The sequence below is a fragment of the Nyctereutes procyonoides genome, unplaced genomic scaffold (assembly GCF_905146905.1).
Source record: "Nyctereutes procyonoides isolate TBG_1078 unplaced genomic scaffold, NYPRO_anot_genome, whole genome shotgun sequence".
Classification (NCBI taxonomy): domain Eukaryota; kingdom Metazoa; phylum Chordata; class Mammalia; order Carnivora; family Canidae; genus Nyctereutes; species Nyctereutes procyonoides.
The window spans coordinates 35,117,532-35,145,476 of NW_026575136.1; the positions used below are offsets into that span (position 1 = coordinate 35,117,532).

Genomic DNA, 27,945 nt, shown 5'->3' on the forward strand with positions numbered 1-27,945 from the left:
TCCATCTTAATGCCTTTTACAGTTGTAACCCTGAAGCCCTCGTGGCCTGGCTGCCGGAGGGAAGTCCCGGGTATGATTTCTCTGCTTACTTGTAATGGACTTTACAAACACCCTTGGCTCTTTATGGAAACTGCAACAGTATGAAGTTGCATAGAAACCAACAGCACGTTACAATTCATAGGAGACCAGCCTTCGGATTTGAGCATATTTGCAGAATGAGGAGGAAGATTGACTAGTTTAATGTGCATAAAGGCTTTAGCTTAATTAAATTCTGCCTTTTGGTCAAAATAATTTACATAGCAAAAAGGAAATAAGTTCTTAGCTCTGAAGCATTTTTAATATGCCACTCAGAGTCCTTGTTTAAGATTATATTGAACGGAATAATTTGAAGAGGTGCTGAATCCGTTTCGTATGCCTGCTTTAAAGCCTTGTCGTAGGGTTCAAGTATGTTCCAAAACTTACAGCTTGAATGGGAGGTATGGTTTTTTATGCCATGAAATCCTTCTGTACACACAGCACTCTGCATATAACATCCCTCCTGCCATCATTCTCTTCCATGACTCTTGTGTGTGATGATTTAAGTCATAGCAGTCCTGTTTTCCTGCCCTATGATTGCGTGTGTGCGCGAGGACAGGAGCTCCCATCCAGGAGCACAAGGCGTGCAGCACAGGGCCCCGGTCTCACACGCCCACTCAGGGTGCGGAATGAGGAGCACGGGGCCCTCCAGGTGACAGGACACAGAAAACCGCTCCTCTGTGTGGTTTTCCTTCTACATACAGCTGCAGGAACATTGTAGAAATCAAGTATCAGACAACCTACACTCCCACTTGTTAGGGAAAGAAGTCTTCTGAGAAATCCTGACAGCACTGTAAAAATCAAGATGTTGTGTTTTTTTTAATTTATTTTTTATTTTTTATTTATTTATGATAGTCACACAGAGAGAGAGAGAGAGAGAGAGAGAGAGAGAGAGAGAGAGGCAGAGACATAGGCAGAGGGAGAAGCAGGCTCCATGCACCGGGAGCCTGACGTGGGATTCGATCCCCGGTCTCCAGGATCGCGCTCTGGGCCAAAGGCAAGCGCCAAACCGCTGCGCCACCCAGGGATCCCTCAAGATGTTGTTAAACTATGATTTGGACATTAGTAAATTAATTACGGTCAAGTAGTTAGGGGTATGGGCTTTAGAGCTAGCCAGACACAGGAATGAAATCTTTGTCCCATCACTCACTTGGCTGAGTATCATGGGTGATGTCACTTAATCTCTCTGAGTCTCAATTTACCTCCAGATGACCCTGAGACCCAGAAGCATGAGGGTCAGAGGCTAAACACACATGTCCAGCTGACCATGGGGTCTGGAATATGGGAAGCTCACAGTCAAACATAATCTGCTATTACCACTTCTAACAACTTGCCTTTGCCAAAAAATAACTATTCTCATTGGCTAGGACTAGAAGGTTTTTTTTTTTTTAATTTATTTATGATAGTCACAGAGAGAGAGAGAGAGGCAGAGACACAGGCAGAGGGAGAAGCAGGCTCCATGCACCGGGAGCCCAACGTGGCACTCGATCCTGGGTCTCCAGGATCGCGCCCTGGGCCAAAGGCAGGCGCTAAACCGCTGTGCCACCCTGGGATCCCAGAAGGTTTTTTTTTTTTTAAAGATTCTATTTATGCATTTATTTTGAGCAGGAGGAGGAGCAGAGAGAGGAACAAGCAGACTCGACACCGAGCGTGGAGCCCAATGGTGGGGGGGGCTCAGTCTCACAACCCTGACATCATGACCTGAGCAGAAATCAAGAGTCAGATGCTCAACCGACTGAGCCACCAGGCGCTCCTAAGGCTAGATGTTTTAAAACCAATGTCATATTTTTCTATCTAGTGGGAATGTGTGAGAACAAGAATTCAGTGTTATTTTCCAAGGACAGTTTAATGCACGTAATGCAGGAATGCAATGTCAAAATGCAAAAGAATCCTGCAGAAATGAGAACATGGGAGAGAAATCTCAACACCACCACAACAATATGTAACTATTTTTTTTAAAGTGGGTCCTTTCTCCCCTCCTACTTTATCAAATAGCATTTTAAAAAAGCTATCTTGTTTTCTTATTACTTGCCCTATATAAACGACCTTCCCTCTAGTTAGTGACAGCCATTCATCCTGGGTTTCAAATACTTGGAAAGTAGAAAATTTTTAATTTTTTCTAACTGCAGCTGTGAACAACATAATAATTTACAATAATACATTATTTAGCTCCTCTGAGCTTACTTCATAATTTACCCAAAAGTAATATACCGTAAAAGGAAAGTATCCCCTGTAGTTTCCTTCCTCAGTAAGCCTATAGTGAACTATCTGGCTTCTCTTTCATTGCCATAAATTCTCAAATTGCTACACCATAGATGGGCCTAATAAGTTTAGCCTTGATAATTATAAGACTCAGATGCCTCTGACACACCAGAGGAGCTGGGAGGTGGACCTGAATGGCAGTGGTGGACAGAGGGATGGTGCAAGAATGAATCCTACTAGACATGCTGGATTAAGTGTCAGCTGTGCTGGGGTAGGGGCCCGGCAGCTGTGCCTACTGCTCTTCTGCAGGATTCAGGCCTGGAGACTAGAACTGCAGGACATTCATATGCATACACCGAGTATTCTATGGGTCCTGATCTCAGGATGAACATGGCCATCTTTCTGAGGGGATGTCTGGGGGTGGAGAACTATGGTCTGACAGACACCATGATCAGGATGGACGTGGGAAGCAAAGACAAGCCCAGTTCAGCCCTTGTAGCGAGCTAGAATGTCCTTCAAAATTCATGCTCACGTGGAATCTCAGAATGTGACCTTATGGAATTAGTGTCTTTGCAGATGTAATTAAGGTAAGGATGGAGATGATATCATACTGGACTAGGGTGGGCCTTAAATCCAATGACAGCCTCCTTATAAGAAACAGAAAAGGACACATGGGAGGACAGTCATGTGAATCAGAGGCAGAGATCGGAGAGATGATGCTGCAAGCCAAGGGCACCTAGAGCCCCCAGAACCTGCAAGGGGTGAAGAAGAGCCTCCCATGGGCCTGTGGAGGGAGGGCAACCCTGCCCACTCCTTGGTTTGGGACTTCTGGTCTCCAGAGCAGCAAGAGAAGACTCTTGATGCGTCAAGCCACCCAGTTTGTGGTGATCTGTGATGGTGGCCCCAGGAAACTATTCCAGAAGCCAAAACAGGGGTGCTCTCCAGGGAGTGGATGGGGAGCTGTGGCATGTCCTTCAAGAGTGTCAAGGAGAGAAGGACTGAGAGGGATGTTACTGGACACTTTCAAGGAAGCACGTGGAAGGAGAGCATCCTAGAGGCATCCTAGAAGGGATGCTGGGCGGGAAGTTCAAATCAGCTGATGTAGGGCCTCAGGCCAGACACATAAGGTGACAAGAGGAGGAGCTAGAGGAATAGAACACAGCTGCAGTGGGGACGGGGGCAGGAAGGGGCATTTGAGGGAGAGCAGACCTGCTCCGTGGGACAGCTGCAAAGGACATGCAGAGTCCTCGCTCTGAGCATTGTAGCCACCATGGAACCGGGCGCCAGGTGGCACGTCAGGGAAGCAATAATCCACTGGCACCTCATCCCTGTCACGTCATGCCACATCACACAAAACCAGGCATTCAGCCCCTCAGCTGGGCACATGCGCTCGCCTCCTGAGGAGCTGCCCATATGCTGCTCACATCTCATTAAGGCCAGGCTGCCCAGGAAGTGTTAGTGGCTCTTTCCTTTCATCAGTGGCCCACAGAGGACAAGGACATTACAGGTGCTCATCACCCCTGGGATGCGGCATTGCTCCAGCATGTTTTATGGATGTCTTATAACCCAGTCACAGGACTCTGGATGCCCTGGTTTTGAATGAGATGTGACAAGGGAAACTCCTTGAGCAAGCATCTAATTCTTATTCAAGGAAATATGGCCCCATTATTGCAGAATCAAGTCAGTGTGAAGAAAAAGCCATGCGTTGTGACCAAACATGACAGGTGTCTCCATAGACCGGGGTACAGGGAGTAGAATGGGGAGCCCGGGGCAGGGTGAAGGTGAAGGGGTGCCCACAAGGGGCACTGTGGCCTGGGGTTGGGGGCCAGACCCTGCATACAGTGAGCAGGGGTGAGGGATGAGGGGCCTGCAGGTGTCAGAGCTGCAGGCAGGAGGGGGTCAGTGCAGGGGCGGTGCTGCCTCAGGGTTGGAGCTCAGGCTGGCCTCTGGGAGAGGTGTTGGAGCTCAGGTGGGTCAGGAGGTGTCACATACGGGGAGGTGGTCCAGCTGTCACATACGCAATGGAAGGGAGCCAGGTTCTGAGCACAGGAGAGAGCAAGCGGCAGGTATGGAAAGGAGGAGGCCAGGAATGAGCCCGTGCTGGTGACCCCGGGTGGAGGTAGCGATGAGAACCTGGGCTGCCCATTCACACGGAAGATACAGAAAGAAATATAGACGTGAGCCCGTGCGTGTGCCCCCGTGTCTATATGTGTACGCCCCAACTGCCACCGCAGGTGTCCGGTTCCCACTAAGAGGCAGCAGGGGGCTCTGGAGAAATGGGCGGCTCCAGGACAGGCCAGGCGAGCCTTGAATACACCTAAAGCACCTCGTGCCACATGGCCTGACTGCTGGGGACACACCTGGGACCATCTGCACATCAAAGTGAATTACAGTGGAGGACAAGCCACTGAGCAAATGGGCCTCTGGGTCCATAGTGACACCAATAAATAAGTGAAGAAATGTTTCACGAGGAAGGAAACAGTTACCCAGCCCGAGGTACCCCCCACGCACACAACTCTGTGCTGTTCATTGGCAGTGGGAAGGGGTGACTTTCCGGGGAGAAGCCTGGCAGGTGCCACCTTCACCCCACGGCTGCAGGGAACAGCACCAGGAACAGGCGGATTCGCGTCCCTGAGAAGAGGCAGGAGAACACGGCTCTGCTTCTGTGACGTTAGCCACACCAGGACTGGGAGACCTCCAGCCACACAGCTGGCCTGTGATGTCCAAGGTCGTGAGAGTCAGGGAGATGGAGGTCTGAGAAACAGTTCCAGCCCGACACCTGGCGAAGAGAGGAGACAGCTGAGTGTGGCCCGAGCCCCCGAACTGGTGCTGCCCACCCCCCTCCAGGGACAGTGGGATGTGCTGGGACTCGGAAGGGACCTGAGGGCCACATGGTGGCAAGGCCTGGGTGCCAGTGCTCTGCCTCTGGCGGCTCTCCTGGCCTTGGGCACTGTGGCTGGAGGTGGGAGACATGGCCCTGGCTGCAGCTTACACCGCAGACCTCTGTGTCTTCACAGTCCTGATGCCAGGACCCCAAGACCAGGCTGTTGGGGCATCGGTTCCTCCCAGGGCCTCTCTCCAAGGCTGGCTGATGGCCTTCTTCCCCCGTCTTCACGTGGTCGTCCCTCTGTGTGTGTCCTTTCTGATCTTCTCTTCTCCTGGGGACGCCAGTGCTTTGGATTAAGGCCCATTTAACTCAATTACCTCCAAGGACCGTGTCTTCAAATAAGGTCACCTTCCGAGGTTCTAGGTGTTGGGACTTCAATACGTGAATTTGAAGGGGACACAATTCAGCCCCCAAATGAGGGAAAATCCTTGTTTGTAGGAAATACACACGGAAGAACTTGGAAATAAGGTGACATCTGGGCAGCAACTTATTCTCAGAAAGTGTAAAAAAAAAAGTTATTTGCGATTGCACTTACTTGCAACTTTTCTGTAAGTTGGAGATTATTTCTGAAAAATAGTAAAGGAAAGCAGCCACAAGGGGCATTTAAAGTTCTGTTACTAGGTCGCAATTCTACGAGAATGACATGAGGCTACAGCACTTTGAATTCTCAGCTCTGCATTTATTCAAGCTTTCTCCCTATCCTTTACCAAGATAAATGTTTGACTAAGCAGAGCATCCTTCAGATAACCCGTTATCAAATGCTGGCATGAATTCTTAATATTCTGAAAGAAAATGATCCTGGAAAGTATAAAATATTTACAGCCCGCTGTCTGTTCTCCTCACTTGAGGAACACACTCATCTGTACACAAACACTCTTCGGCTTCTGGGAACAGATGGTGCAGAGTAATAAAGACTTAAACACTAGAAGGCAGGAATTGGAGCACGAAACCCAGCAGAGGGAGACCAGTCCCCATGGGGAGCAAGTGTCTCTATGTTCTCCAGATAAAGAACTTGAAACAAAAAAAAAAAAAAAAAAAAAGAACTTGAGGGATCCCTGGGTGGCGCAACAGTTTAGCGCCTGCCTTTGGCCCGGGGCATGATCCTGGAGACCCGGGATCGAATCCCACGTCGGGCTCCTGGTGCATGGAGCCTGCTTCTCCCTCTGCCTATGTCTCTGCCTCTCTCTCTCTCTCTCTCTCTCTCTCTCTCTCTCTCTCTCTCTGACTATCATAAATAAATAAAAATTAAAAAAAAAGAACTTGAAACAGCATTGCTGTTTCAGTGTCCGTCAGATTCCGCCAGCTACTCCTCTTAATTCTATATAAATCTCCCCTCTGCATCCCAAAGATGCGTTTCTACACAGGGTGATGCCTGACTGCACGCTAGGATTAATGTCCCACAGGGCCACCAAGCAGGAGTCCCTCGCCTCACAGGACAGGATGTGAAGGAAGACCAGGCCATCCCAAACACCACCACCTGCTTCACTCACCTTCGTCCTTCTAGGGATTGCTGGCAGCCCTCACACTAAATCCTACTCCCTGCTTTCTTCAAGTCCCTCTGACCCAGTGACAATACTATAATCCTAGTTGAAATGTGCTGTCAAGGGATCCCGCCTATCACACAATAAGCTATGTTTAGAGCTTCACTGGTTCACTCACCTAGGCCACGCTCCCAAACAAGAACATGCCTCTGCACGTCATAAGTACATCCAGCCCTAAGACAATAACCACACATGTGCATATATACACAAACGTGTCCCTACTTTTTAAGACCAATACAAACCAAACATGCCCTATCAGAGCCGCAGTAGTTTTGGGTGCATTTCATATTGACTTTCCTTTTCTGAGCATCATTATAAATTCACAGAACTTCAAATTTTATTTCATCTAAATTTCAGAATGTCATTTCTTTTTGACACTCACATTGTTGTAGTTAGATTAGCAGAAAGCCCTTTGTGCTACTTTTGTCTTGATACCACTGAGACCCCCGCAATGGAATACATTACTTTCTGGAAACATTGGTTGTGGGGGAATAATATTAGAGACCATAATCTGGGCACTGGGTACACACATGACATTTGGGTGTCCCATCACTTTGGGACAGAAGTGATGGTCGTGTTGCCCTTGCTGGGCCACTTTTTATGATGAAACTGGAGAAAATATTTCTTTCAAGTTGTTATTTAATTTTATTTATTTTTATCTTTATTTTTTTTAAGGGAACGAGAGAGATGGGGAGGGGCAGAGGGAGAGGGAGAGAGAGAATCTCAAGAAGGCTCCACACACCTCGGAGCCTGACATGGGGCTCGATCCCACAACCCTGAGATCATGACCTAAGCTGAAACCAAGAGTCGGACACTTCACCGACTGGGCCACCCAGGTGCCCCTTAAGTCATAATTTTAAATTAATTTAAATTTCATTCAATTTTAATCAAAGCAATTAAAAATAAATTAATTTAATTAAATTTTTAAAATGTCGGTTTCTATTTTATTTCTTCTAAAACACATCTATTGTAATTTTTATTTTTTATTATTTTTTTAACAGATCAAGCTTTTTGATTTTTATTACTCAAAAAAATCCTCATTTTTTTATTTAGCTTTCTGACTCTGTGCTTGTGCCTTCAACACTTTCACAACGATTTTCTGCTCCTCAATAAGGAAAGCACGCTTGATCCTGTCACGAACACACTTAGCACACATGGAACCACCATAGGCCCTGCTGACGTGTTTTTTCATTTTAGACAATCTCATAAGGACTTTAGGTCTCACCACACAAACTCCTCGAAGTCGGCCAGGACAAAGACTTTGGCGCTTTCCCAACCTTCTTGGTATAAAGGTAAACGACTCTATTGCCAGGAGTTCGGGACAGCCTAGTTTTGTTAGAGGCTGTATTGTAGGACAGCCTACGACGGTATGTCAAACGCTGAACCATTCTGAACGCCTACAGATGCCGTCCCCGGAAGAGGACTATTGTAATTTTTAAACCTCTCCAGTACTATATTCATGTAAACATCCTTCCCTTTAATAAGCTCCACACTACTTGTTAACCACCATGCTGTAGTCACATATTGGCAGTTCCATTCAAGAAGCCCGTTGTACTTATATTTATGGAATTAAAATCTGAAACCAAGTATGGGAGACATACTGTAGAACACAAGCCAGATGGGGGGAGCTTTTTGTAGGAGAATTGGCCCTTCCCAATTTCCAAAGACCCTCCACCACAAGAGACTTAAGGATTATCCCTCTACAGCTGCCATTTTGGAAATACCTTGGGCCCACCCCCACCCCCAACACCATGAGGCTCATCCACCAGGTATTTCCTATTTCGCACGAATGTAGAGCAAGGCTCTTTCCTCTGGTTTCTGCGAAGCTAGTGTAGCTGGTCTCACTGCTCATATGAAAGGAAATGGCTTTACATTTTTACAAGTCCTTGGTAACAATGATGCATTACATTTCACTCAGAGTATTTGGGAAGATCCTTTTCAACTTGCCTCATTACTCTTTAACGCATACCTATAAATAAATGAGCCTTGATTCTTAGAAGAATAAGAGGAAATTGTTCTTCTCAAAGTGTGACAGCTGGCAGACTTGAAAGGGATAATTTGCTTTATTTTATTTACTTCTTTTATTGGCTGTTCTTCTCTGAAGAAATACAAATTGCTAATTAAGGAGGGATGATGTGCAACACAGAAGGACTCTTCTGTTTACAAGCATTTCAACTTAGTTCCTTTTAAAAAGCAAGACCTTGGACTAAGCTTAGAGATGATCTCTAAACCATGGAATACTATTAATAGCCATTTAGAGGAGCAACGTTCATTTTAAAAGGCCTAATAGCACAAAAATGTGAAGAATGCAAGTTTGACTTCTTCCATTAGTTGATGTCATCATCATCCAGGCCTGTGAGAACAGGGTGATGCGGGAAAGGTAAAAACGTGTGCCTTCCTATGTGGCACATTAAATGTAGGCAATTTGGAAGTTTCGAGGTTTGCATGGGGCACCCAGGGCCTCTGAAAATATTTAAACACCTGTAGCTCACCTTGACTTGCTGAGGGAAGCTGAAACGAGAAGGCACAGGAACAATATAGGAGCAACTCTGAGTGAGGCATTGACCAGGACAGTTTCCATGGCAGATTGATTTCCAGGGAATGATAACAAAACAACAATAAAACAGAACAAACCCCCTAAGATTTGGCCAGGCAGCCAAACGCAGTCTGTTTGATTTTACACTAATAACTGGCATATATCAAACACTTTATATACGCCAAGCATTCTGCTACCTTGCTTCTTATTCATTAGCTCATTAAATACATACAGTGTAAGTGCTGTAAGTACTGTTATTATCCTTCCCTTACAAACAAGGAAAGCAAGACCCAGGGCGATGAAGTACCTTGCAGAAAGTCACAGGGACAGCAATTGTAGGTTAGTGCCCAGGATCTTAGGAAGCCTATAGCATGAAGGCTAGGACCCATCCTTGTAGCTCTAACGACTGATGGAGATACCGAAGAAGCCCACGTGCTGATAGTGTTGCTCAGATCTTCTACATATGTCTTCCCTGGGCTTTTGCCTAGTTGCTCCATTAACTGTTTGACAGAGAAATGTTAAAATCTTAGAGTATATTATGGAATTATCTACTTCTTCCGTGACCTCTGTCAATTTTACCCTCACTGATTATTGAGCATATACACATTTATAACTGGCGTGTCTTCCCGTTGAATTGACCCTTTTATCACCATGAAGTACCCTTATTTATCTCTAGGAATACATTTTGCTTTGATATTTACTTTTTCATGTTAGTACATCCACTCTGACCTTCTTTGTCTCGTCTCTTTTTCATTCCTATGCTTCTTCTTTTCTGCCTCTCTGGGATTATTTGGACTTTTTTTTAAAGAATTTGCCGAAGGCTGTCAAAGGTGTATGACAAATACACCAATTCTCTGCAGGTGAGAATCACAACTGACACCCTTCAAGAAAGAGAATCTGGTTATACAGATAAAATATATAAAATCCTTAATAAGATATCCTGTTCTTTAGCCTATTCTACCTCTGAATGTTTCTGCTTATTTTAAAATTTTTATTAAAGATTTTCTTTACTTATTTGAGAGAGATCACAAGCAAGGAGAGGGGGAGAGGGAGAGGGAGAGGGAGAGGGAGGAGCAGGGAGCCCAATGTGGGACTTGATCCCAGGACCACAGGAAACATGAACTGAGCCAAAGACAGATGCTTGTCCAACAGAGCCACCTATATGCCCACATATTTATGTAAAAAAAAAATTATGGGGGCAGCCCTGGTGGTGCAGCGGTTTAGCACCACCTGCAGCCCGGGGTGTGATCCTGGAGACCCGGGATCGAGTCCCATGTCGGGCTCCCTGCATGGAGTCTGCTTCTCCCTCTGTCTGTGTCTCTGCCTCTCTCTCTCTTTGTGTATGTCTCTATGAATAAATAAATAAAATCTTTTTAAAAAAAAAAAGCATTTGCATTCATAGAAAATAAAAATATATATATATATATGGGTTTATAAGTCTAGGCCTCAGGCTTATTTTTCTGCTTCCAGAGTTGACAATACCTGCTGCTACTATAGCAATACTCTTACAGAATATTACCATATAGTACGCAATGATAACCTTTGACAATCCTCACCTGTTCTGCTCTCTCCCTCTCCACATTGCTCCTCCCACCTCTTTCCCTCTTCAACTTACCTTGTCTCATTGGCAAAAACCTACAGCATACCTTTAAATTAATTTTAGCTCTTAGAATTTTGCAATTCAAGAAGAAAATTTAGAATAAATAACACACTGTTCATTGTCAAATGATTTCATTATGAAATTCTTCAGGCATATAGGAAAATGTTATAAAGACACCGATGAGCTCATCATCTAGCACAAGCAATAAAGTGATTCCTCAGCTCCTCACCTTGACCTACTCCATCCAGTTTTCTTTCCTTGTAATTCCCAAAACTGCTCTTGTGAAGGTCACCAACGCCTCCCTGTGGCTAATCCAGTCATCCTCTGTTGGCCTGCTAATATACATGACCTGCCAGCAGCCACAGTGGCCAGTGACAGTTCCTCTCATCCTCCACAAAGCTGTTCTTGGGCGTCTTCCTTCAACCTCTCTGCTATCCCTCATCATCCCCTCTGCTGGTTTGTTCTCTTCTCTTCAACCTTTAAAGGTAAAAAAAATCTCATGCCTTGGCCTGCAGCCCTCATCTCTTCCTCGTCTGCACGCTCTCTCCTTAGTTGATTGTCTCTGGTCCCATGGCTTTTAATAACATTGATATCTGAATCTTGTTTATCTTCTGCACTGAGGATGCTTTCAGCAACTGATTCTATGACATCTCCTCTTGGGTATCTAATAGGAACCTTGAATGTAGTATGTCCAAAGCAATGCACTGAATTGCTACCACTCAAAAAATCTTCTCCAGCCTTCCCCATCTTGGTAAAAGGCATCATCACCTTCCTTGTTTGTACCTCCATCTAACTTTTCAGTAATTGCTACCAGCTGTCCCTTCGGAATACCCCAAGTATCTTTCCTTCTCTCCATCTCCACTGTGTCCTCTTTGATAAACACCACTCATCCTCTTTGCCTGCAGCTCAACCACCAGCTCCTGTCTCTCCTCTCTCTCCCATCTGTTCCCCACTCAATATGGAGTGGGAGCATTTAAAGTGCAAATCAGATCATCCTCTCCCCTTAAAACTCTGAAATAAGAAGAAACTAAAGCAGTCACGGTGTGTATGCCCCTCTGGTAAGCCTCTGGCAAGAATTTTAAATCCCTAGACAGAAGCCCTTGGGTGATGACTCAGTAACAGCCCTGTGTCCTAATTGTCAGTACAGCCAAGAGTCTCCTGTAAAATGTACAGTGTGTCTCCTTATTTTTGTGAGGAGCCCCTAATAGGTTTTTCCTTGGGTAAAAATTAAGTTGGTGCAACCCTGATTCCCACTGCAGCCACTGGCAAGTCAAACACTCAATGGCAGATTCTATAAATTCTCCGTAATATTTTATTTCCCAGGGATAGACCAACTCCTGAGTTTGTGTTTGTATCTGATAAAACAAAGTCTTTCCTGTAAATAGAGATTTACCTTGAAAAGATACTCTTAGATTCAGCCTTTTTTTTTTTTTAATTGAGTCTAAGGAGCTGAAAACTTTCAGCCTGGTTGGACTTGAATCTATAAAATTACGTAAATATTTTCCAGTAGTTCATAAAATATTTAAAAACTTGATTATTATCCCTCAGGAAATGTCATTACTGTGCTCAGAAATAAGCCGTAGTTCCAAATTGCCTTTCAAAGTCAAATGTCAGAACTTTAGCTCATACTTCTAAGACACTTTAACTTTTCCTTTCATGCCCATGTCCCACATTGCCCAGTCCCAGAGTCAGCCACACTCAAATCACTCCATCCACGCACATCTCTCTCCCTTCCCAGAATGCTGTCTTCTCAGGCACTGTACCCACAATGCAAACTACGCTGACCACTTTCTTAGTATTTTAAAAATAAAAATCATTGTCCAAGTTTCAGGTCTTTTTTTTTAAAAAGTGCCTTCCCTGGTTGATCCTTACTGCTAGGAATCCAGCAAGAATTTCAGCATACACACTTGCAAGAATTTCCTCTCTCTCCCTCTCTCTCTCTCTCCCTCCCTCTCTCTCTCTCTCTCTCTCTCTCTCACACACACACACACACACACACACACACACACACACAAATCTCCAAGATCTGAAACAAATACACACACTACCACAAAAGTGAATCATTAATCATCTGAAGCTGAGGGAAACAACACTTCTTCCAAGATCACTGAATGTTTAATGTGGTAACAATTACTAAGTAATCATTCAGTGCTATTTAACTCATCACAATGATAGGAGGAGGAGTCACAGAAATCCTAACGACTAGCATTTCCACATTACTTTAGAGCATCTTTATCATCACAGTGGCCCCTGACACCATGTCTCCATCTTATAGAGGAGGCTCCAGGTCTCAGCTGGTAGCACAGGTACTGGCTCCCCACATCCCATGCTCTCTCATACACTGTGTACAGCTTTACATTTTTTAAAAAAAGTATATCCAGGGATCCCTGGGTGGCGCAGCGGTTTGGCGCCTGCCTTTGGCCCAGGGCACGATCCTGGAGACCTGCGATCGAGTCCCATGTCGGGCTCCCGGTGCATGGAGCCTGCTTCTCCCTCTGCCTGTGTCTCTGCCTCTCTCTCTCTCTCTGTGTGTGTGTGACTATCATAAATAAATAAAAATTTAAAAAAAAGTATATCCACAGAGCATTTAGCAAAAGCATCTCATTGTTTGATTCATCTTGCTTAAGTGACTTTTTAATAAAAAACTATAGTTTCCATTCTTACAGTCAAAACTATGGAAAATACCTCAAAATCAGAGAAAACTCAGAGGCTCAACAGCAATATCCAAAATCAATGCTGAAAATAGCCAGTAGTAAAAGTCATTATCAATATGAAAGTGAAGACTTTTCTAGGGAAGTTGTAGACTAAAGTCTTCTTTCATTCATTCCGCATTGGGTTGCTACTTCACGCCATGTTTTGGGAAAACGCCTGGGAATAGAGAGATGAGAAGAAACCCATGTCTGTCCAGGAGGAAACTGCACATTCCAGGAGGGGAAGACATTCCAGAAAATGACCATCACCAGAGTATAAAAACTTTTCCCATTGGGGCAGGGAGATTTCAGCCTAAAGGGTTTTTTTGTCCTTAAGCCAAGGACAAAAGAATGATGGGACCATATGGGGTGGGTGGGAAGAGGGCATTTGAAATGGGAGGGACAGGTGCAGCTCCTGCAAAGGTCCTGGTGGAGGGGAGCTTGGTGCAAGCAGCTCAGGGTGGCTGCGGGCAGGCTGCAGGTCACAGGAGTCCACCGTGAGCTCCACAAGCCCGCCATACCAAGGGCTACCATTCCCATTGTGGACATTTTGATTATTTGAAATTTCTTACATCTTTATTATAATTTTGCTAATCTGAAATGGGCATGTTTTCTATTTCTAACTATTTTCTGGTGATAGCAGTAAAATGTCTTGTTCTAACAAAAATTAATGCATTATAGCAGCTATCTTAATAGAAATAAAGTACATTATTTTAACACTATATATATCTACAGGTTTTTTAACAGATTTTATTTATTTATTTGAGAGAGTGAGAAAGAGCATGAGCAGGGGGAGAAGCAGACTCCTCACTGAGCAAGGAGCCCAATGTGGGACATGATCCCAGAATTCTGAGATCATGACCCAAGCCAAGGGTAGACACTTAACCAACTCAGCCACCCAGGCACCCTACAGTTTATATATATATATATATATATATATATATATATATATATTTCATTTTACAGAAGAGAATACATTGATCAAAAGATTTTATTGAGGGATCCCTGGGTGGTGCAGCGGTTTGGCGCCTGCCTTTGGCCCAGGGCGCGATCCTGGAGACCCGGGATCGAATCCCACGTCGGGCTCCCGGTGTATGGAGCCTGCTTCTCCCTCTGCCTGTGTCTCTGCCTCTCTCTCTCTCACTGTGTGCCTATCATAAATAAATAAAAAACAAAAAACAAAAAAAAAGATTTTATTGATAAACAAGAGCTGCTATTCTAGCTGATACACTGATTAGTAAACATTTTAAGATTAAAAAGCACCTCCTGTTGCTATGAGATGGATGGACAGATATAAGTCTGCATATCATACTTCCTTTCTTTTAAGATTTTATTTATTCATGAGAGACACAGAGAGAGAGAGGCAGAGACACAGGCAGAGGGAGAAGCAGGCTCCATGCAGGAAGCCTGATGTGGGACTCGATTCCGGGACCCAAGGATCACGCCCTGAGTAGAAGGCAGACCCTCAACCACTGAGCCACCCAGGCATCCCTGCATATCATACTTCTTATGAATACTTACCAGAATGGCATCACTGAGATGCCAACATCAATCTCCTATCATTTTCCTTGTGATGCTCATTACTACATAGTAGCATCCCTGTTCGCTATGATTGCCCATAAGGCAAGTATTATATATAAATTAGATATATAATAATGTATTAAATATGGCAATTATTTATTGTTATGGAAATTTCATCAAGATGATAATTAAGTGCTGCTAAAATTTAGAAGCATATTGCCTATTCTTATATTGTCACAATTTCTAAGATAAAATACTTGCCAGGTGTCAGAAGACAAAACTCATGATCAGAAAATGAAAAACTGAAAGCTATTAGAGAAGAAAATGAAAAAAAAATGCTATCAAATATATTTGGGGGATAATAAAGGAAGTATCAAGAAAATGCATGTCATATCATCATCACAACAGCAAAGCATGAGGTTGAATTTACTATCAGTTACTTCCTTGTCCACTGTGATGTACAAATTTCATGAAATGTCAGAAAAAGAAAAAAACAGACAAAAATATATCAGATTATTATATCCTAGTGACTCTGCGTTCCTAATTATTTTGATTCATTTTTTCTACTTTTAATTAGGTTCAACAATCTGATTTATATCACTGGCATGGAATGATTTTGTGTTTTCAATTGTTACTGTTGAGAAAATGTAGTATCCCAAATTAAACTTTTTAAATTGGAGAATGGTCTTTTTTTTCCCCTAACTCTCACAGCCATGCTCTATGGCCTGGGGGCAGCCCAAGGGCTGACACACGGGGCCATCACAGAGTTGCAAGTGTGCAAACAACTGTTAATTTAGCTTTTAACAGGCATATAAAATAAATTGAAGGCTTTATTTGCTTTAGCTCTTCACAAAAAGAAAAAATACCTTAACACATGGGGATAGTAAAAGAAAAAGCAACAGCTGTTCATTAAATGAATATTACGTATTCATATCGGGCATGGCATTTTATGCCAAATGCGTATGCAATAAAAATGAAAAAAGCAGGAAGTGGCATTTAAAAAGCTTTTAATTTTTCAGCAACTTTGAATCTCCTGCTGCCTTGGTAAAATGTAAAAGGATATATAGGGGTTGAGGGCAAGGACCCCAAATTGGGCTTGGGGATGGGAGTGGGAACAGGTTGCCAGAGGACTCTCAGAATCAGGAAAGGCTTCAGCCCCTCATCCTGCCCCTCCAACAGCCCCATCCAGCATTTTCTCTCTATCCTCCAGGAGGTGTTCTTTGCAAATACAAGTGCATATGTACTCTTTCCAAACAAGGAGTTGCTGAGAAGGGACAGAGCTGCCCTCTCTTCTGCCAACAAATTTGACTGAGAATCTCTGGGGGGGTTTTAAGACAATCTACACTCTTTGCCTCCTCCCACAGTTGAAAGCCCCAATCCAAAAACAATTATTTTGAAGAGAATTTTTTAAATATAAGAAGAAATAATAATGTTCTTCAAAATATGAAGGAATAATTCCTTAAGTAGATCCTTCTGGGGCTCTTGCAGTATCTGCATCTCCTCTATGGGAAGGGAGAGTGGTCTGAGCTCTGAAGCTCCTGCCCAGTGGTGGGAGGTTGTGGGCTGGTGTGTGACCTGGAAGCTATTTCCTATCAGACAACTAGAGTGAAGTCTGTGACCCCTATCCCAACCCAAGCTAAAGTAGGGCACAAACCAGACACAGAGACACAGAGAGCAGACAAAGAATGAAAGTAAGAGAAGAAGAAGGAGACCATTCTCAAGAATATTGTATTTCTGAGAAATGGCTCACAATTCAATGGTGCAGGGATCAGCACAGTAGCAGATTAGGAACAGAAGAGGGAGAGACAAAGTCCTGTGTGACTGGAATGAAAGACCTATTCCAGGGACAGTCCCCAGAAGTTCTGAGAATAGGGAGAAATTCAGTGAGGCAGGATCTAGAGACAGGGGGGCTGGAGCTTGGCAGGACAGGCGTTGAAGATAGTTGGCGAGTGTCCTTACCTACCAGGATAATGTTGGATTTTGTTTTCTGGGAAATGGGGGACTCGTTCACAGAGGAAATGCATGATTAGATTTATTTTAGGGAGGTCATTAGTCCTTGAAGCGGGAAATCTAGTGTGTCATGGGCCACTGGGTCCCGGCTCCGAGACCTTAAATCCCCCCCAAACTTGCTGGGGCAGTATGTCTGCTTGGATGCTTTTCATTGTGAGTAATTTAAAATCTGAATTAAACTGGCTTAATAAGGGGAAATTCTTGGCTCACCCAACAGAAAGGCCCAGGGGTATATCAGGCAGCAGGTGGGGTGGAATCCAAGAGTCCAACGTCAACAGCGACCCAGCATTTTCCAGTCTCTTCCCTCGGCCCCCAAGGTGGTCACCTGATCCCACGGCTGACCTTCTCCAGCCTGGAAGATGTCTGTCAACAGTATCAGAGACACCTGCCTCCCTATTTACAGACAGACGGACAAAGAACATCTCTTGCCCCTGCCCTCCAAGCTGCACTTCCACAGCCCCATTCAGACCATTCACCCTCCTGAATCCTTGCAGCCCCGGGGAAGGCATCACACTGAATGGCTTAGGGAGAGATTCTTACTGCTTCCTGAACAATCACTGTGTGGTTAGTGCTCACAACTACAACTGGGCTTGAGTCTGTATCAACTCAAACAGCACGGTCCCCAAGTCATGCAGAGGGTGAAATGGACCTCAGTGAGGCAACTGCAGTTTGCCAATTTTCTCCTCTAGTTATTTTTTCCAATGAGTATTGGAAATTGAATGGTGTGCAGGATCCACAGTCTTTTATCCTGCCTATATGGGCAGCAGTCAAAAAGTCTGGGATCCACACAAAGTTTGATGTGGTATTTGCAGTGGGTTGGTGTCTTCCAAATATTCATGTCCAGCCAGAACCTCAGCCAGTGATCTTATTCAGAAATAAGAATTTTGCAGATATAATTAATTAAGATGAGGTCTATATATACAATGGAATATTACTCAGCCATCAAAAATAATGAAATCTTGCCATTTCCAACAACGAGGATGGAGCTAAAGTGTATTACACTAAGGGGAAAAGTCAGAGAAAGAAAATACCGTATGATTTCACTCATATGTGGAATTTAAGAAACAGAACAGATGAAAGTACAGGAAAGGAAGGAAATATAAAATAAAATAAAAACAGAGAGAGGCAAACCATAAGAGACTCTTAACTAGAGAGAAAAAAATCGAGGGTAGCGGGAGGGGAAGTAGGCAGGGGGATAGACTTGATGGGTGATGGACATTAAGGAGGGCACTTGTTGTGATGAGCACCGGGTGTCATATGTAAGTGATGAATCACTAAACTCTACTCCCGAAACCAATACTACACTATATGTTAATTAACTTGATTTTAAGGAAAACCTGGGGCAGCCCCGGTGGCTCAGTGGCTTAGCACTGCCTTAAGCCCAGGGCCTGATCCTGGAGACCCAGGATCAAGTCCCATGTTGGGCTCCCAGCATGGAGCCTGCTTCTCCCTCTGCCTGTGTCTCTGCTTCTCTCTCTGTATCTCTCATAAATAAATAAATAAATCTTAAAAAAAAAATAAAGAAAAACCTGGGGGGGAAATGTGGCTTAAACAAGGTGATTCTCACACATAATAAAGAGGTTTAAAGTCAACAATCAGGGACAATCACAAAATTTCTAGTTGCCTTGCTGACCTAGGATCCTTCTATCTTCCTGCTCTGTCGTTGTAACCGTGAGGCACAACATGGCCCCAAGCAGAGGGGATGCAGGGGTGCCTTCTCCTTAAAAACATCGTCTTGTTATTTGGAAAGAGAAGCCTTCGACAGGCCCTTCTGCCTGTATCTCATTAAGCTCCATCTACCTGTAAAACATCATCCAGCATCAGACCATCACTCTGATTGAAAAAGGGTCTAGGAAATTGAATGTTTCAATAAATGAGGGTCAAGGACAGCAGGGGCCACAGTATAGAAGGCTCCCTTTGGTCAGGGAAAACTTCACCCAGGTTGCAACAGGAAACTGTGTTGGAAATTGAGTTAGTTGCAGTCTGGTGCACCTATCAGTCACCTAGCTGAATGTGGTTCCAGATTCCCTTTGGGCACTAGGAAGCTTAGAGTTAAATCTGAGACCCACTTACCATTTTAAAGGACTACTTAACATCTGTTTCTGGGCTCATCTTATGTGCTGGCTTTTCATATTTCTCCTCTGGCCAGACCACATTCGAGTGTTCATTTTGCTCTTTGATATTGCCACAGACTTTTATGAACTGACTCAAGTCCTCCATCACAGGATAAAAGAGAGACTGAGATCGTGTGAGAGAGGATGAGAGCTAAGTCTAGCAGGATTTGGGGGTGGGAGATAATTAAGTCTATTTGGGATGTACAACATTTTAAGATAACTATGGGATATTGAATAAAAAATAATATAAAGATTTGAAAAAGGCAAATAAATATTAAAGTCATGGGAGTGGCTGAGACTATCCAGGGAAATGACAGAATGAAAAGAGAAAAAAGATCAAAAAGAGAAGGAGGAAGAGGTGCTGTAAATAAGGAGCATGAGGTACTTGATTACTTGAAGCTTCTTTCTGGATTCAGGAAGCAGCTGCTTGCGTTGCGGCGCTACTTCAAGTTTTCTTTCCAAGCAGACAGTCTGGCGCCACCTGTCTCACGTTTGTTAGAACTTTTTGCTCTTGCATTTTTCATCAGTTTCATTTAACTCTTTGCAAAAGATCCAACTCCCCAACTAAAGACAGAAAGAGAGAAGCCATTATGAAATTAGGCAGCATCACTACACATGTCCTTTATCAGTGACAATTTGAAATTCGGTCCAAACGAAAGTGTAAGACCATGTCCGTGAGACAACCCATTTTCCATCTGCTACTGAAACAGCCCTCAACACACATCCTACAGTTTGGACAGTAAGTCCAGTTTATGTTATTCCCTAGTGGATCCTGGAATCAAACCTAGTTGGTCTCCAAAAATGAAGACTATGTCTGATTGCTGCTGTCATGTCCCTCCCTACCTTGTGTGTGGTGTGCACATGTGTGTATGTTCCCATTTTCACAAGAACACTGGCAGACAATATTGGTGCCCACCCATATCCCCTCACTCCCACTTGTGCCGCTTCCCAGTATTCCCTGCCAGCACCTGTGGGTGTTGGCAAGCCATGGGTGATGGTTTCTGAGCAGCACCCTTGCTTCCAGCATTAGGAAACTGATTTCTACACCTGGTAATTCTACACCTGGTAATTCTAACAAATTACCACAAGCATAATGGTTTAAAAGAACCCAAATCTTTTATCTTACGGTTCTGTATTCATCATTAGCCCAACATGTGTCTCATCTGGTTAAAATCAAGGTGTCAGCAATGCTAGACATTTTGACAATATTTGTTCTGCCCACCATGAGCATGGAATGTTTTTCCATTTCCTTGTGTCATCTGTAATTTCTTTCATCAGTGTTCCATAGTTTTCAGAGTATAGATCTTTTTACCTCTTTGGTGAGGTCTATTCCAAGGAATTTTACGGTTTTCAGTGCCATTGTAAATGGGATGGATTCCTTGATTTCTCTTCCTGCTGCTTCATTTTTGGTGTATAGAAATGCAACAGATTTCTGTACCTTGATTTTTGTATCCGGTGGCTTTACTGTGTCCATGCATCAGCTGTAGCCGTTTTTGTAGAGGGGGAGTCTTTTGGCTTTTCTACAGAGTATCATGTCTTCTGTGAATACTGAAAATTTGACTTCTCCCTTGCCGATTTGGATGCCTTTCATTTGTTGTTGTTGTTTGTTGTTGTTGTTTGATTGCTGAGGCCCTGCTCATTTGGGATATGGGCAAATTCAGTTCCTTGAGGTTACAGGACCAAGGTCACTGTTCCCTTGCTCGTTATCACTCGGGGGCCACTCCCAGCTTCCTGGAGTCCCTCCCATTCCTTGGATCCCAGCCTCCATCCTCAAAGCCAGCAAGAGGGGGTGGGTCAGAACCCTTTCCCCCCTTTGAATCTCGACTCCTTCTTCCAAATGCTCCGTCCGACCCAGCGGGTAAGGAGTCTATTTTCAAGGACTCACGTGATGAGCTGTGCCCAGCGTCAGGTGGCTAGTAAGTAGGAGCAACTGGTTTGAAACTCAGGTGTTTCAGCTACCTCGGCTGGGCCCTTAGCTGCTCCAAGATAATGCTTCCCCAACAAAACTCATTTGGGGTGAAGAGAAAACAGGTGCCACGTTGAGCCAATTGGAAAGCAGAGCAAAAAGAAAAATCAGTCTTCTGACATTGCCTTCCCTGAAAATGGTGATATTTTGATTATTATGGATATTTTCAATTAATTTTGATTTCTAAAACTATTTCAGGGAAATAGTATCACTCTCCCCCCAGGGCCCAGAGAGAAAAGAGCACAGTGCTAGTTGCCATTTATGGGAACCTACATACACAAACACCTTTCCCAGATCCAGATGAATAAGCTGCCTAAAATAATAAAACGATTCCATCTGAAAGAAGGTGAGGAAAGGGAACCAAAACAGCTCCTAATATTCTGAAACATGCAGGGCAATGACTCTTATCCTTGTCTTTTCCATTGATCCCAAGGAGAGATGAGCAATGAAGATGAAGACAGGACTCACTCTGTTCCTAAGTGTCTGACTTCTCGGGAACTGTCACCAAACATGTTCAGAACCTCATTGGGTCAGAAGGGGGAGCTCTTGGTTTTAGTTTTGTCTCCCCAGCACTCAGGCTTCCGGGGCTTCGTTTCTTTGTTTTGTAAACAGAGGAATAGTATTAAGGACACTGTACAACAGGCCAAGTGACTGTCTGAGTTGCTTACACCACTGCTGCGCGAAGCCCTTGTCTTCGGCCTTTGTTCTGTCCGGGTCCCCAAGTGGCTTCGCTCGGCCGCACAGAGTAGGTTTCTAACCCTCTGCTGAGCGGGTGGGTGGTGGTCACCTCCGCAAAAGTTCAGTGTTTCCGGAGCTTTAAAATTAATGCTTTAACTCTTTGGGGCCACTAGGGGGCCATGGACATCCACTATAACGAATTTTAGACTCCAGAAGTTGGATAAGTTGGTAATTATTTACCAAGACCTTTTAAGACAGTTTCTTTAGGATAGGCTTTTAAAGATACTCATTTTTAAAAATAATTTATTTATTTATTTATTCATGAGAGACACAGAGAGAGGCAGAGACACAGGCAGAGGGAGAAGCAGGCTCCCTGCAGGGAGCCAGAAGTGGGACTCCATCGGGGGACCCTGGGATCACGCCCTGAGCCGAAGGCAGATGTTCAACCACTAGGCCACCCAGGCCTCCTAGGATATTCATTTCTTTAGCATTCATTTGTATAGGGTTTATTTAAATTTTAAGATCACCTAGTAATTCCAGTGAAATTTAAAGTAAAAAGCTATTTACATGAATGGAACAATATCTAACTGTTTCTAACTGGAGCATTCTGCTCCAGAAGAGTGTGTGCTAGATGGTGAGGCCACCACATCGAGAAAGACTCAATCCTTGTCTTTAAGAATGGACAAATTAGAAGCATGAATAGTTCGTGGCGAACAGGGTGGTAAGTGTGGGAACAGGGAACAGGCGTGAGGACAGGCGCTGCTGGTAAGACTGCTCAGCATTTCGGGCTGAGGGGTCAGCTGAAGCCACGGAGCACGCCGGGTGTGTAGGAAAGTGAGTGTGTAGGAAAGAGCAAGTGGGGTGTGTAGGAAAGTGTCTACCCTTCAAGCGTTGATTGCTTGAGCTTTAGGAAGTCCCAAGTCGCTCCCATCCTCTCCTAAACAGAAGATTTTTGTTTTTTGTTTTTTTGTTTTTCATTGGATTCATCGAAAAAACAAAAACACAGGGCAAATGCCCCAAACCTGACTACCCAAGATACCTAAAGTTTCCTACCAAATGCCACTGTGATGTTTTTCCCCTATAAGGACCTTAACTTTTAAAATCCCTTTAAAAGATTTTTTTAAAGATTTTATTTATTTGAGAAAGAGAGAGAGAGAGAGAGAGAGAGAGAGAGCATGAGCTGGGGGAGGGGCAGAGAGAGGGAGCAGCAGGCTCCCCGCTGAGCAGGGCATGAGGGGAGGCTCCATCCCAGCTATGAGGGAGCAGGCTAGCTGAGGACGAAGCAGAAGCTAACACCCCCACAGTCCCCCAGCCCCCCACTCCCAGGGGGACATGTGGGACATTCCCCAGGTACCCCCTGCACCCAAAGCTAAGGAAAGGAAAAACAAATAGTTAACTTATGGAGATCACAATCCTGCAAGACAAGAGTCTCCCTCAGTTTACAAATGTCTTAGGAGTTTCTGAGAACAAAGCATTTTTATCAATAACCTAGCTTCTGGAAGGAAATGTAGATACAATGAAATGTCCTCATAACCTGCAGCCCACTGACAGAGACTTGAAGTGGGCACGGTGTCCTGTTCCTCAGGAAGCTCCCAACTGTCTTCAGTGAATGCCTGGCTAGAGGGAAAAACAACCTTAACTTGATAATGGCAAGGCCTCGGGTATCCTGGGTGTCTTCTTTAGATATGAAAATCCTTTGGAGACCTCCCTCTTCCTTGCCTCCCCCAGCTCCCCAGTGTAGAATCAGCCTCCCCTCACAAGCTCACAGGTCCTGTCCGAGGGCTTTCATAAAACCACCCTTTTGCACCAGAGATGTCTCAAGAATTCTTTTTTGGTCATCACCCCACCGAATCCCACCTACATTCCAAAACTATATCACCAGGACCCCGGGCCCATGACCCGAGCCAAGGCAGATGCTTAACCAACTGAGCCACCCAGGCGCCCCTTTAAAAGATATTTTTTTATTTTAAAAAGGGTAAAAGAAACATCTATCTTCCCCAAAAGCCCCGCTGTGTATCTGGGTCTGGGAACACTCCTTGCCTTTGAGGAGCCCCTGCAAGCCTGGGTGGCCAGTGGGGCTCTTCCTACTTAGTGCCACCAGGTAAGTCTGCTGTTTTGCACAACAGAGAGCTGAAAGAATTACAAAACAAGACCAGAGCCTGCCTGGAAAGTTCCTGCCAATTCAAAGGTCAGAACACTCCCTTTTATCCCATTTACCTAGGCCCTGGGCCCTGGGCCAGCTCAGATCAGAGAGCAAGCGGCCCGCCCACCCGGACATCTGAGGCCCAAGGCCTTGGGCCAGCCCCTCCGTCCCCAGGAGCTCCCAGGATTGTAAACCAGTGGCACAAGTCAACTGGATGTAGGCATCCACCTGAAAACAAATGTCTGACACCAACTGATGGTCACTATCACCCGTGAGAGTGAGGGACCAAGCAGACGCTTCTCGGGGAGTGCGGGGCTCGGCGCTTAGGCCGGAAGGGCCCATGGTCAGGGTAAGAGGTACCCGTGGAAGTGTAAGCAGAAGAGGATAATGAGGATGAGACAGGATGAGGGCCCCCAGAGGGAAGGCGGACCTGAAGGGCACACCTGTTGGGTGAGCCCCCTCCAGACCCACTTGTAAGGCCAAAAACCCAGGGTCTCCGGGAGCCGAGCCTGGGGTGGCATGGTTGCTCAGATGATGGCAGTGACACAGACACAGGGGCTTCCCAGCCCCTCGGAACCCAGCCCAGCTGCACGGCCCAGGGCCTCGGAGGACAGGCTGCAGCCCTGGGGGTGCAGCAGAGAGAGCTGCCCCGGCCACAGTGGGGTCACACGGCCTGGCAGACAGTGGCACCCGAGCAGGTGCTGGAGAGGTAGGTGGCTTGCTGCCCACAGAGCCCGTCAGGAGGGGAGGCCGCTGGCAAGGAAGGGCTCCCACGCGATACCCCAGACTGCCTCTGAGACCCTGCCCGCCACTGCAGGGGACTGACAGATGGGGAACTGGAGCCCCCACACTGATGGGGGCAGGGGACAGGAAGGGGGCCAGCAAGGCCCAGTTGCCGTGTCATAGGGAGAGTTCTGTGGCCACAGTGGAAAGGATAAGTTGACCCTGTAAGTCCCTTAAAGGCAGGCCCCTCATGTTCACAGAGTGTCCCTCTGACCCTCCATGGTCAGCGCAGCGCCTGGCGCCAAAGGGAAGGGGATGCTATTCTTCGGGGGGTCCGAGGCAGGCTGCTTGCTGAGGCAGCGGGGCTGAGTGGGGGCCACGGGCTGGGGATCTGCCATCGAGAGAAGATGCATTCAGGGAGTAAAATCAATAGGCTGTGTCTTCAGAGGACCAGGAGGGTTAAGGTGGAAGCCGATATGACCCAGTAAAAGGCCTGAAGATAATGCATGTCCAGCACACATGGCATGTGACTACCACCGGCCCAGTGTGACCGCGATTAGGCCCTGCAGCCCGGGAGAGTGGGGCTGGAGCTGATGAGCACACAAGCATGACCAGTGAGCCACACACCAGCTAAGAATCATTCTTCAGGCCCTGGAAACAGTGTCACCTCCGTGTTTAGAAACATCTTTGAAATTGTGTTGACACCTCTACCCTGTTCCGTCAACACAGGGAAATTTGGCTGCAGAAAGCTCAGTGTAGCTTGCCCGGTCTGAACAAGTCCACAAAGGCTGAGACTTTGCTAATATCCAACGGGGATCATAATAAAGGAGACGCAAAGGGCTGCCAGAGAAGAAGTTAGTGCATCGCCCAGGAGGCAAAGACGGAGATGGTTGGAGCTTGCACCCCACGGTTAGAGACAGCCTCCTTATTCTTCTGTGAAGATGGGATCCTTATTCCTGTGGTACTTTTCCTCTCTGATTTTGAATTTCATCTATTTTGGTGTAGTCAAGTCCCAAGAAGAGGCTCACATCCCCCAAATATTTCAAATATTAGAAAGCACAGAGTACAGTTGGAGCAGCCTTACAGGGTCAAGTGTGAAGATTTTCGGTCTGTCATGAGGCAAAGAGCGTCCAGAAGTGGCAAAAGGGCCCTGAGCTCCCACCTTCTACGTGTCTGTTCTGCACACTCCCCACACCAGACACAGTTACTCAGGCCACCGATGTCAGAGCGAATGACCCGTTGACGATGGGCCTCTCTACCATAAGGGACAAGGGAGGAGGGCAGATCACCCCTTCCAGAGTCTGTGACTGCAGGTCCTTATTGTCTGGAAAGGAGATCCGGAGACACAAGAAGAGGAGGAAGGCTGAGGGTGACCGGCCAGACTGACACGCTAGTCTGGAGGCCAGCAGACAACGCAGAGAGTCATAGAAACTTTCCAAAGATTCAGTTGTGATTATGTTAGCTAGAAGGAAAGAGATGCCGCCTTGTACTCCAAAAAGCTCTCTGTATAAGCAGCTTCATGGCATTTGAAAGCACGAAGCCCAGAGTCCTTAACTGTGACACTTGGAAGACGTTCCTTAATCTCTGGCTAGCCCTGGTGCCTGTCTATAAACAGGGATATTTACAGTCCCTTCTTCAAGATCTTATGGGAAGGATAAAGATGAGGTAGCAAGACCTACAGCACTCGGCTGGTGCCTGGTCCATGGGGGCGGCTCAACAAATGTTTACCACTGTGATTATTATCTGCGCCCTGGGAAGAGAAGTCAAATCAAACATGCAATTAATAAATGACTTTGCAACAGTCAGCATAGCCAGGTAAGAAAAACATGTTTCGGTATAATAATCTTATTTCACCACCATCACGTTTTGTGCCATTGGTACTTGGGCTAAGGGCACAAGCCCCTGATGTTGTGAGAAGATACGAGAGAAGCAGGTCTGTAGGACAGGAGCAAGGAGGGGGCTCTATAGACGCAGTGGACACTCAGCTGTTGGGGTGGAGCCCTGCCCGCTGCCACCTTCCGCGCTTGGTCCAGCGGCCAGGCTTGCCGTGCATGGGCCACCAGCCACATTCTCCCCAAGGGAAGCATGATGCTTGCGTGGTCTTCCCTGGGGTGTGGGGTGGTTAGGGCAGGGGCAGAAAGTGCCACTTCTATCTTTGTCCATAGAATTCAATTGCACAGATCTCCTTATTTTCTCCTTAAGTGCCTGGTGTTACGGAGTGCTCAATTTAGCCAACATCCATGGGGAAGAAATAAAAAATATTATTTAAAAAAAATCTGTGGGAAAACAACAATTGAAATTTGGGGTGTGTGCATTGCCCAAATGTCTGATGCAAGAAACAGAGAAGGGGAATGGGAAGCTAATCAGAACGTCTCCACTTCCTGTCACCTTAGGATGGAATCTATTCTAGAGGCCACAGGTGCCACGCAGGTCAGAACAGCTGCTCAGGCATTTGCTGAGACATTTGCTAAATGAGTCTAATCCATTGCATGTCTTCATGTTCCTTCCCTGCTTTGCTGAACAGCACACACACGAAGTAAAAGCCTCTTGGATGTGAGTCTCCTTTTGTTCTTCTATCCCTCACACACAAAGCAGAATTTCTCTTTCCATTCCAAGAATTTAAAATCAGCCTGAGTGTTAAGTGGCAAGCCCAGGTGAGCGATAGATGCCCAGGCCCTGGGCCCTGTTTACTCTCTGCTCTACGCGCGTGCCCGGTCCTGAGGCTCCGTCGCCCCTCTGTGAACGGGCTTTGCCCATCTTGGGCTGGGCACCACAGGGCAAGCTGCCCTCACCATCCTGTATTCACAAGGTGCCCCCTGGGCTTGGCCTTCCCACGGAGGGTGTGTTGGCACCTCCCCTTGCAACAGACCGCGGTGGATGCTGTCCTGAGCTGGCCGTGGAGGAACGCATAGGTGTGTGCTGCATGAACAGAGGCAGACCACGGTGGTGCAGGTGGGCGGCTCTAACCAGGACGGAGTGGGCTTTGGGTCCTGGTTCTGCCGTCTTGCAAACTAAAACCTGAAAACCGACCTCACGGCTCCAAACTTGAGCTTAAGTGTATATTTGTAAAATGATGATCATTGCCGGGGGTTAGTTCTGTCCCCACTCAAAGATATGTGAGTGTGGTCTTATTTGGACTTAGAGTCTTTACAGATGTAATTAATAAGTAAATTAAGGTAGGCACGCTGGATTAGGTAGGGCTCGCCTCCCTGTGAGGAGACGATGCATAGAAAAGAAAAGGCAGGGGTTGGAGGGAGCC

The 27,945-nt window shown here is 45.7% G+C and overlaps 1 pseudogene; it reads right to left on the reverse strand.

Moving 5' to 3' along the window:
- Nucleotides 1-7,707: 7,707 nt before the first annotated feature.
- Nucleotides 7,708-8,122, reverse strand: LOC129495543 (60S ribosomal protein L34-like; annotated as a pseudogene).
- Between the last annotated feature and the right edge of the window lie 19,823 nt (nt 8,123-27,945).